At 41.2% G+C, this 12,007-nt stretch overlaps 1 protein-coding gene across 1 annotated transcript in view; it reads right to left on the bottom strand.

The window, feature by feature from the left end:
• The window catches only part of cacna2d1a (calcium channel, voltage-dependent, alpha 2/delta subunit 1a), a 129,362-nt gene that overhangs the window by 103,373 nt on the left and 13,982 nt on the right, over positions 1 to 12,007 (bottom strand).

The following is a 12,007-nucleotide window of genomic DNA, read 5'->3' as shown; positions in this document are numbered from 1 at the left end:
GAACTCTAATGTTGACACAGTAAATATGAAGCTATAGACAGCTCACATTTAAGCATCAAAACATTACACATTTCTAGCTGAAAGTACAAACCTTTTTTGGGTTTTTGCTGATAAAAGATGTAACCACCTTGAGCCAAGAGAAGTGACAGTCACAGCAAACAGTAAAAAAAAAAAGTTTTGAAATTGTTAGTTTACAAATAGCTGACTTATATATAGCTTGCCTGTCTCCTTTGCAACGACCCATAAATCATACAAATGAATGTAATATCTGATTGCTGAATATGTACAATAATAATAATAATAATAATACAGAAAGGTCACAACATGGTTTTACAAAGGGTTATGTGCCAATCCATGCTGCTTTTACATTTTGGTTTAAGCTAGCTGTCGCAGTGTTTCAGCTAAGCTAGGCTAGCAGGTTGCAGGTTATAGCTTTTATTTAAAGTGACATATCTCAGTGAGCATTGTTTAATCAAGGGATGATTTGGATTATTCTAATCACAAACAATATCCACAGGTAATAAAATGTAACCGCAATCAGGACCCCAACACTGTGCTTAATATTTAGCTGGTTTGTCCATGTGTGTTTCTCGGTGGCTAACCTAAGTGTGTGTGTATATATATATATATATATATATATATATATATATATATATATATATATATATATATATACACACACAATTTTTTTTTGCTGTAACTACAGGAAATATTTCATTATAATGACTTAGGTCACTCTTTTTAAACATAATTTGTTGCCAAACATCTGTTGCATACACTGCATTAACTAAATAGGGAGACTAGAGGCTTCTCTGTGCACAGCTGCCTATAGCACAAACCCATGCCTGAGGCGCTTAGGGAATATTGGTAAACTGTGGCGTCTGCTGAGGCATGTGAGGCTTTTAGAGAACATGAATACATTTAAATGTCTACCCAAGTTTTTGAGATATTTAGAGAACAGTATTACACTTTTGTGCCCATCAGTGCATGAAAGATATTTGTGGAACATAGGTACATTTGAACATCCACTGATGCATGTGAGGCATTTCTGGATCATCAGTAACTTGTAGTTTCAGCCTAATTTTTGCCCTTTCCATCTTTACTACTGTACAAGTCCAAGCATGCACATTGGTCACAATGTGCAAACCACCCCACAAGTAAATTCTTGACTTGTTTTAAATGCTGAGATATGACAAAACAGCCAACATTATGGATTGCATGTACAACTAGCAACAGTGCTTTTGTTGTTAAGGCCTCCAAGTTCCAAACTGCAATATTAGAACAATCCAATGCCTGCAAACTGTGACAGGTGCATGTCCAGCAAAGCGGCCCTCTTCTGTCACTGCAAACTTCAGAAGTGAGGAGTCAAAAATGATAATGCATTTTAACACAACTTACTGTATGACATACCCAAAGAAGACCTAACTTTATGTCCCACATCATGTGTACACACTTATTTGCAGCTAAATCCTCATTTACAGTCATTTATATAATGTTTTAAGACATTATGAGCTAGTATGAGAGCAGGCAAAAAAAAAAAAAAGGTCAAGTGCACCAGTGCAACCAATGTAAGAAGTGAGTCTGGAGGCATGCCACAATGCATTTGTCACCCTCCTCCTGTTCAGCTGCACATCTAAAAACAATACACTGTAAGCACACCTAGACACACTCCCCTTTGTCCTGTACCACAGTCAATAAAAAATACATGACATAATCCATAAAGAAAATTACACTTTCTCCCCCACAGTGCAAAGTGACCTCCCCTCACCTCCCATACCGCCGAGGGGCCTTTGACATAAGAACACCGTCTATGTTACCTGATTTAAAAAATACAATGTAATGTGAGCTCACCCTGGAAATGTGTGACATAGCAGCCACATAATATATTTAGCCATCAGAGAGACAGCTGCTAGTGGCTGAGGGCAAATATGGAATGGACATTCTGTCAACACATTGGTTTCTTTTTAACCTGCACAACACAATCACGCATAGCCGCACACACACAAACTGCAGGTTTATGTAAAAATACGACAATCTCCCATAATAATCACCTGCAAGTGACCTCAAACTGGATTCATATTTCAGAGTCACAGTTTTTAGGTCTGCATGAACTCAACTCTGAGGTGAAGTTAAGGTTCATTGACCACAGCAAGCAGGTGTGTATTGAGGTTGTTATGCATGTGACTTTTCCAAGTTGGCTTTAAGCACGAAGAGTGGAGCATGACAACAGGTGTCTAATGGGAAAACCAGGCATGTGTGTGGGGGTATAGTTGTGCTCCGGCAAAGAACTGAGCATCATTGTCTGCACATTTTTCAACAGTTTCTGGCTTTGCAAATACACAACAGAGCAAAATTCAATGTTCAAACTCCATTAACATGATAATTATTAATCCCTCTGAAGAAAACTAAATGAGAGGAATTTACTTTTTCAGAACAAGTTTCTTATCCATGTTAAACATCGTGCTCCAAGACACAGACAGCTCTGCTTATGAACTAGCTGGCACTAATCTTGGGATTGCAGCGCTTCTTTTCATGATTCTAATAAGGAGAGGGCAGTTAACAATACAATACGATCCACGGAAAATACCTAAGTTGTGATTAAAAGTGGCTAGTTCCTTCGTGCTTCTGCAGCACCGTAGAGCCCCTGGATGAGGTCAGCTCATCGTATAATAAAACTCAGCGCTAATGGCTCATTCCACTTATTTTGAAATCTCTCTGATCTTGGTTTAATACAGTCCCCCGAGTACCAGCTAAAAGGCTAAGCAGCGTTCTGATTAGCCACTTCCACAAATAAGCATCTTCCTCTTATCAGTAAAGAGGATGCATTCCCTGCGTAACACCAGGATGTGTGGCTTCCTCTAAAGCGAAGACTGAGTTAACTGTATGTCCCTTAAAATAGAGAAGCAGACTACAGATATGGTCTGAAAGTCAGTCTCACCAAAGAAATGTGCAAAAAGAAAACAAATCAGCATGGAAACTTGGAGCAGAACACGGAAAAATTTGATAGCATCACTATCCCCTCCCATTCTGACTCCTTTTCTGCACAATCTCTCATTCTGTTTGTCCTGCTCCTTGGGGAAATCGCAGAGGAGGGCGACAGGGAAAGGAAGGAACCATCCAAAATGGCTGGTGAGCTATGCAGAGCCGCTCAGCTGCAGCGGCCGAAGACTGCGGGGCTAGAAATGAGAGGAACCATGTGAAGCTCAGCCAAGTGTGAGACCTGCTGGCATTGCAAGCCTCTTTCCTCTCACACTTGTCTCACTGAGTCATTAATATCACCCACTTATGAAGCAGACTGTTTTTATGACAGGCAGTTGTTGAAGCCCCCTTTTTCCTGCTTAATTCCTTTTGTTCTTTTGGCCAGCTGAGTCACTAAGAATAAGGACAGTGTGAGAGAGTGCAGACCAGTAGAGCATGTGAGACCTGGCCATTTCTGAGCTTAACTGTATAATCTGTATTAATATCCAAGGTAGAAAGTGGTGCTGAGGCTGACCATGCAAAAGTTTTTGTGCATGGATTGTCCTGGGATGGTACCCAATGCTCAGACAAATGAATACAAATTAAATGGGTGATTTGTATAAAAATTCAATCTTTTATGGTTGTCAGAAATGGGGAAATTAGCTATAGAGACCAAAACTGTTTATTGCACCAGGCTGTAAATATGTTTACTTGTGCTGTAAAGTTGTGCATTTTAACATGGGGTTCTATGGACACTGACTTGTTTTTTTAGCCAGTCTCAAGTGGTCATTTGAGGAACTGCAGTTTTTAGGACTTGAGCATTGGCTTAATTTTTTTAGCCCCTGAGGTTGTGGCTTGGTGATGATTTAATTAAAAGGTACAGTCCATTGATCTTCCACACCAAGTACTACTCAGCCTATCAAAACGGATGCATAACCGTCTTGTGTGGCTCTAGCAGGAGTTCCAGGTTTTCCAAGTTTACCTGCATTTCTAGGTAGGGAAGTTGCATTATGGGAAATGCAGCACCCCATGTTCTGGGGATTTGACTTGTATTTAAGACTAGAGTCAGGATAACTCTAGTCTGACTTGCTGGATGTAGACTGCAAGCATAAGCCTATCATTGGCTGGTAATCTCAGTTGGCATTGTCCCTCCTTTCTGCTATCTGCGAACAACATGCTCTGGGCTGCAACCTACCACGCTGAAAATGAAGCTGAAGATTTTGCTCAGGATTTGGATCATGAAGTAATGCACCTCTGCTAGTTTTTTTATGCACTGGATTATCCATTTTAATTACAGTGCTCAGCAGCCTCCATGCAAATGTTTCACCACAAAAGCTCCAGTCATCACAATCATAATTTGAGGTACCATTGAAGCACATTGTTGTGGACTGGTTTAAAGAGATACAAAAAAGCCAGAGTGTTTTCTAGTTACCCCATAAAAGAATGATTGCGAGGTGCACCCAGACCTTTATGTTCTACAGAATGAGCTGATAAAGCAAAACTAGGATAGCTCAGACTCTGAAGCTTTACCAGTGCTTTTTTTTTTGCCATTCTTTTCTTTCGTGACTGTACTAAAAGGACAGGCAAATAAAGTTAAATACCTCTCACTGGGAGTCTACACTAAAAGCAAGTTGTGAGCAGCACTTAAGCACTACTGAAGCATTTGATCAGTCCATCCACAATGACTTCGACCTCGTTGAGCACCTCTATCCTCAGAACCAGCTGTCTGTCAGCAGCACAGATGAGCTGAAATGGCAGCAGCCAGACAAACTGTCTTCTTCAGACTATCCAACAGCAGCAATGCACTGAAAATTCACTAAAGGTAGATTCATGTAAGCTTTATCAGGCAGGTAGGAAACACTGATCAGTCTGCATATCACTTTGCTGATCTGTGGTCACTCACAATATCACTGTCACTATGTGATATCACAAACACGCAGATTTCCCTGTACCGAGCAGGAAGTGAGCCACTGACTTAAACATGCACAGACTTTGGGCTTGGAATGGTTTCCTACTTGTTTGACATGAAATAAGAAGCTTTAATACCTGTCTCCTCCAGCATGTTATTTAAGACAGTGAAATGTGACTCGGTGTGTGCACAGTACAGATCATCGCAGGTTCACTGAGAGCTGGTGACACACTTGGTTGGAGTTTAGACAAACAGGTCGTCTGATGCTCCAGCTCTGAAAGGATGGCATTAAAACTTCATCAAGTTCTTTCCATGTCCTTAGCTCGAGCCAGAAATGTATGAGCGAGTTAAATGGTGTGAAATTAGATGAGACGCTGGCCAACAGTGTCAGCAGTGTCAATATCGTACCACACTACCAATTCCGAAAAACACAGTGAACATGTCAGGAAGCATGTGAGACTGCCTGACTGTTAAATGAGCTAACTCCTTGAACAGACTATTGACCACTTATGTCTTAAATTGTGCTTGAACCCCGTGGCCTTGAGTATAGTGGCCAATAGGGCGATAAAGTTGTGCCCCCCCCCCCATCTCCTTTTAGCCTCCATCACTCTAATGACTGGAAGAGAAGCTGGCTCCATCAGGACAGCTGTCATGTGTATGTGTGTGTGTGGATGTGTGTCAAAGTCTGTCTGTAATCAGAGCACTGGGTCTGTCAGAGGGGCGTAGGGGGATGTACGGGGTCAGGGGTCACCAAGAGACAGGTGCACCTTTTTTTGCATAAGGTCTTAATGTAATGAAATGCATGTAATCCATTTGTGGAGGATCAGTGTTGTTTGACCAACCATGTAGAGCGATGGACCTGATGAAACACTGAAGGCAGCAGCTAAGATTTCAAAGATGAACACTGAACTCATCAGTATCTATATATAAACCATGAATGACTGTGTGTAGTGTAACAGGTGACATTTGTGGTTAAAAAAAAAAAAAAAAATCAGCAAAGCGTTATCATTTGACTCCGTATTTCCTCTTTCCATTTTAGCACCTTTTGGCTTTTTTGTTGTGGTTTGCAGCGCCAAAACTGCTCCCATAAACCTTCTTATCAGCAGTCGCAGGCAGCTGTTTTCAGCCAAAAGGATCTGATAAACCAGATGTACACTTCTGAGCATCAAGTGATTGCAAGTACAAAAATAGCAACACGTTTGTGAACAATGTGAACAACTCCGCCATAGCCGGTCCCAAGCCCAGCTGAGAAAGAAGGCGAGTTGGGCTATGGGTTAGCACTCCATTCCCGGAAAAGCTCAAACTGCTACAGAAACCACAAACAACGAAACCACTACAAATTGGCGTAAGGAAGGAGGCGGTAGAAGCTCAAGTCTGGAGGCGTAGAAGCAGACGTCAACTACAGAATTGGAAAAGGTGCCGCTGTCTTCAGAAAAATTAATCGAATCTGGTCAACATCAACAATAACAACAGCCATCAAGCTCAAGCTGTACAACACTGTTGTGCTACCCACGATGCTGTATGCCTGCGAAACCTGGAAAAGGACTTCAAAAATCCAAAAGAAACTCGACACTTTTCATCAAAGATGCCTGTGGAGGAGCCTGAAAGTCAGCTACCAAGATATAATAACTAACGAAGAGATCCACCAGAGAACCAACACAAAGCCACTACACGAAACAATAACACTTCCTCGCGTCAGGCTGGCTGGGCATATCCTGAGGTTTCCTGAACAACGCCATGCAAAAACAGCGATGACCTGGGTTCCAAGCGAAGGAAAGTGCAAGAGAGGATGCCCAAGGATTACCTGGAGACGGACATTTCAAGCAGACCTAGCAATAGCAACTTGGCAACTTGGAACAACCATCACCTGGGACAATGCCGAGGCGCAGGCGCAGGACCGATTGCAGTGGAGAAAGTTTGCGGCCCAATGTTCTACTCAGAACAGGCGGACCAAGTGCTAAGTAAGTGCAAACAATGTGGAGCATCTGGAAGCTGGAAGCTAAAGGGACAAATATTTGCCTAAAAATTTGGTAGAAACAAGAAGCACAACAACATGGCGGCTGAAATGCTCACTAAAGACTATTGGACTTTGCATTACCATAAGATTATTATCTAACAATGTTGTGCTTAGAGCATAGAGCAAAAAAAGAATGCAGTACTAATTAATTGTATATATGGTGTCCTATTAGGATCTATTAGTGATGTGATGCTCTTCAGTCTAATTTGAAATATGTGACCTAAGAAGTAAAGACTACGACATGTGGGTAACATCACTTTGTTGTGAAGAGGAGTAAAGAGGTTAGTGTAGTAAGTAAGAGTTTCCAAGCAGTTATTACAGGAGTCTTGCTCTCGCCACATTTGCTCATTCCAGGTTAATTTTTCGTTAAAATATGAAGTCCTGTGCCTCTATGGAAACAGCACAACCATGACTAATAGAAGGAAACTGAAAAATAAAGTTACCATATGAAACAGCTACAACACCCTAAACCATTAAAACATTTATATAAAAAGTCCGCATGAACTCTTTGTACATCTGTGTTCTTTTTTTTTTTTCCTGATGAAATTTGACTCAAACATTACACCAATAAATGCATATTAGCAAGTTAGACAGTGTGCCGGAGTCTGTTTGAATCTTTGGAATATTTTTTAAGTGGCAAGATAAAGTTGAAAGTCTGATAATTATTTCAGTTTTTACCATTTCTGGCTCAGATAAATGGCATAATTTTGGCATTTTTCAAAAAAACAACATGTCTTTCAAATCTGGAGGCGGGTTTTGGGATTCAGAACGCTAAAAAGAACTGAAAAACAGCAAAGCAAAAACTTAAGGAGGTGAAAGAAAATCTTGATTTCCAACATCCTGACTCACCATTACAGACTTAATGAAAAGTAAATAGCCTCGCTCCGCCAGTTAGGAGCAGACTGTTAAATTCGAGGGGTGAACACGCGGAAATGGACACAATCCCAGAATAGAGACCATGACTCAGCGTGAGAGCACTGCTGTCTTACTCCTGACCACATGAACCCCTCCGGTCTAGTTATGTGTGACTATGGAGGAGGCAGTTTATGTTCTTCTCTCTCTCTCTGTTTGTACACTTTAAACCCACAGCCCGTAGATGTTAGATGCTGTGCAGCTGTTTAATACACTTTTAGCCAGATAACACACTTGTACAGCGAGCTTAGGAAGAGAAAGTGCGGCAGGGTGTATAAAGTACTCACTATTAAAGCCTCTTGAGTCCAGTAGTCTGTCAGGAACCCTTTTAGATTGAACGAAATTCGAGACTGTTACAGGAAGAGCAGCTCCAATTCACATATTGGATTAAATTATTTAAAAGGATGAATCCACTGCAATATAGGTTGGATCTTATTTTTGATGATTTGGTCGTCATTCTATCACTATTCCGTCATGAAAGAAGTTAGTGAGACAAGAAATACAAGCAGTGAGACAATCAAAAAGACTGAAAGATGATTCTTGACCTTGAGTAACAGCTGACATAACCTAGTCAGTCAGAACACTAAAACCACCTGACTATTATTGTCAAAGCAGCTCTGATTCAATGGGTCATGTACAGGGGGAGTCCTGCTGTGTCTGAGATGCTGGGATGCTAAAAGAAGATCCTTTAGGTAACGCGTCCAGTTCACAGAAATGAAATCTGGGGAGTGTTGAAGCTGTATCAAGACAATGGGCTCTCTGTCATGTTCCTCGAGCTGTTTCTGAGCAGTTTTCGCAGAGTAAAAGGGAACATTGTCCTGCTGGAGGAGGCGACAGGCAGTGAAAAGTACCATTGCCATGGAAGGGTGTTTGGTCTGCAGCTATGTTTGAAGTGGGTGGTACGTTTCAAAGTAGTGTTCACATGAATGTAGGACTCAAGGTTGCCCAGCAGAACATTGCATTCTAATGAGATGATCAATGTTTTTCACTTCACCTGCCGGTGGTTTTAAGGTTGTGGCTGATCAGTGTAAAGATAAACACCTTCACACAAGGTCTCTCAGTATTTGTTCTGTTTGATTCGGAAGATGATTCCTTTGAACTGCTCGTTCCAAGATCAAGAATACTTCTGTTTTCAATTTATAAGCCAGCAAATCAATTTCACATCAACTAGACAAATGCCGCTTCCATCTGGTTGAGTAGTTTTTTTTTGTAATTATCCAATGTTTGCTGTAATCTAACTCATCTATCTCGGTTAACAGTCTGTTTATCTGACCTATTGGACTTATGTGCACACAGTTGTTTGGCATCTACTATAAAATTGTGGATTAAAACCAACATTTTGGGTAATGCTCCTTTAAATAATCGGTTATGATTGTCTGGTTAAATTTTCGCCTTGTTCAACCTTTCTGTTCCCATCGCTGAACATTTGTTTACAGATTTATGCACTTCAATACGTGCTGTTATGCTAATGAAAATGAAAGTTGAAAATAAGACAGGCGTATTACAATGGAATCATCCTTGAGATATAAACTGGCCTCAAACTGTCCTTGAATGTGACTTTGTGTCTAACTTTCAAATCACAAGTAACTTCATTCAAATTTTTTTTATAATTAAAAAAACCCCAAAAAAACTCACAGCCGGGCTTTTTCAAGGGGTTTGGAGGAGTTTGTAATCCAGCATTAAAAGACGGTTCCCAGATGGAATTCATGGGTAGACTTTACCTTCAAGCTTTTTCCCTCTCTGTACTTTAATACCAAACTTATTTCTATATCCTTACTAGAAAGAAAGCAGCAGGGAGAACTTTAAATAAATACCCTGTAGACTGTATTCTTATGTTGTGGGCTGTCAAAGTATCGGAACAGTTTGTCATAAAACACTTTTTTCACATCTCACTTGTTAGTAGCTTGCTAGCAGCCAAGTCTTCTCATCTCAGCTGAAGCCCATGGTATTAATAGTCTAATTTCATGCAGCACACATGCCACATTCCTTAATCAGCAGGGGAAGAAAATAAAGTAGATCTAACAAGAAGTACATAATTTTACCCCCCCCGCCCCCGAGACCTGACGTTGACATTCAGCAGCAGGAAAGTGCACCCATGTTAATTCCATTGCCTTGTAACTCTATATTCTGCTTCTCTTTGCTTTCTGACACCATGTAAACACCCTGAGCCAAGTCAAAGTCTGGAATATTGATCCAGCAACGTTGGACGTCATTCTGACCGAATCACTGAAAAGTGAGCCTCACACCAGCTCAGGGGCCCGACATGGCCACGAGAATCCAGGGCTCAATATCCAATCTCAGAGTTTCCACTCCAGCGCCCCTCTCGCCGTGTAAACATCCTCGTGTTTTTATACTCAGAACCCAGTCGGCAGATCTACATTTGATCTCTTAATTCCATCGAAACCGTCACGGAAGAAGCACCCGACAGCAAACTCACACACAGACACAGCCCTTCTTCCAGTTTTTTCCCGCCTTATCAAGTCGTGAAGTTATAGTTTCCAGCACTGGGAGACAGTTTGAAACCTTAAATCCTCCTCTAATAGTAGTAATTTGGGCTTCTAATCTGTTCTTAGAGGGAAACAAAGCTGAGATCATTACGGGAAGCAGAAGAGACACACACAAAAAAAGATAAGGGATGTTTGAGGATGTCAGCATGGATGTAATTGAGCCACTGGGGGATAGCAAATAAGAGCTCTGACTATGAGGCGATGCATCTAATAAGCAGTGGAGACTCACAGAAGCCAACTTGCTGCCTCTCTTTCCATCCTTTTCCACCACCTATTGCTCATTTTTTTTCTTTTGCTCTTATTCCAGGTCTTTCCTCTTCATTTGTTCTATCTTCTGTTGGGTGTAATTACGTAACTCTGGACTGCTTTCTTTACATCTTTGCAAGCTTATGTTCTCATCTTACACACTCCGCATGATCAATATCCTCATTTCCAGCCTATTCTTTGCTCGTTTCAGTGTAAATAAACTCGTAATGCTAGGATTTTCCTCCCTTTGCCCCTCCAACTACTCCTTTCCCTCCTCTCGCATGTATCACCGCAAAGCACAAAAGGAGACGAGTGATGATATCTCCTCCTTTATTGAGGTCAATAACACCATAATTGCAGGCTTTGTAAATGTCTCTCAGCCTCATTATCCTCAATGGCAAAGACGTTATTGATGTTTCTGCCTCTCCTCTACATTTTCCTCTTAGCAAGTCAGTCGGAGCGTTTTACCACAGCTGCCCCCCCACCCACCTTCTCCACCCGCCTAGATCTAAAGAGCCATGTTTAAGTGAAGCCTTGACAACTGTATTTTCCGTTCTCTATCAGGCACTGATGTTAGGGTGTGTTACAACTGCGAAGGAGCTGACTTGACATTGTATAAGATCTTTTATTTTTCTACAAAATGGGGTGAGTTGAGCAGGTGTGGGTTATAAGAAGCCGATTCCACCGGGATTGATTTGACAGATGAACACACAGGCAAAGATAAACAGCCTCGTATTGACTTGTTGTGCTCAGATTAGCTCCCTAGCAACATTACAGGCAGTCAGTTAGTGTTAAATGAATGTTAAGAGGACGATAGGTGGAGTGCTTCATGTCCGATAGTACCGTGTAGCCATGTTGCAACATGTTTTCGAGTGACTTTACAGGATTTTTCTGAGTTTCAGAATGAAATGCCACGGAAGAAATGAATGAATGATTGCTGAAAACAACTTCATACCATCTCCTAGTGTCCTTCCTGCAAAAATTAACCAAGAAGAAAATCTGTCAGGCAGCCATAAACTACGGCTGTCACAGATGACGAGCTCAAAAAGACAGCCTGAAAAATGCCAACTGTCAGAGAAATTAATTCTGAGGGAGGACAGTGTAACTTTGATATTCGCAGACGCAAAAGTCGATTTAAAACACTGCTGCTTCATCTTAACCCTTCGATGCACAACATGGGCCAGAAGTGACCCATATTCAATGGAAAATGGGGATCTCTTGACCCATGTTGTGCATCAAAGGGTTAACAACAGGAAATACTTCACTCATGAGGACTCTCTTCCTTGGCTTGATATTGATTTCCCCAACATGATGAGCCAGTTCTTAAAAATTATCATTTTTTATCAAGCAAAAAGTAGAAAATGATGAGCGTTTCCTAAATAAACACCAGCTCAGGCAAAGTGGCATCTGTTCACATTCACTTGTGTCACAAACTAAACTTTCTACATGACGGTGCCA

Source organism: Acanthochromis polyacanthus, chromosome 1, assembly GCF_021347895.1.
Source record: "Acanthochromis polyacanthus isolate Apoly-LR-REF ecotype Palm Island chromosome 1, KAUST_Apoly_ChrSc, whole genome shotgun sequence".
Classification (NCBI taxonomy): domain Eukaryota; kingdom Metazoa; phylum Chordata; class Actinopteri; family Pomacentridae; genus Acanthochromis; species Acanthochromis polyacanthus.
This window is presented reverse-complemented; position numbering and strand designations above follow the sequence as displayed.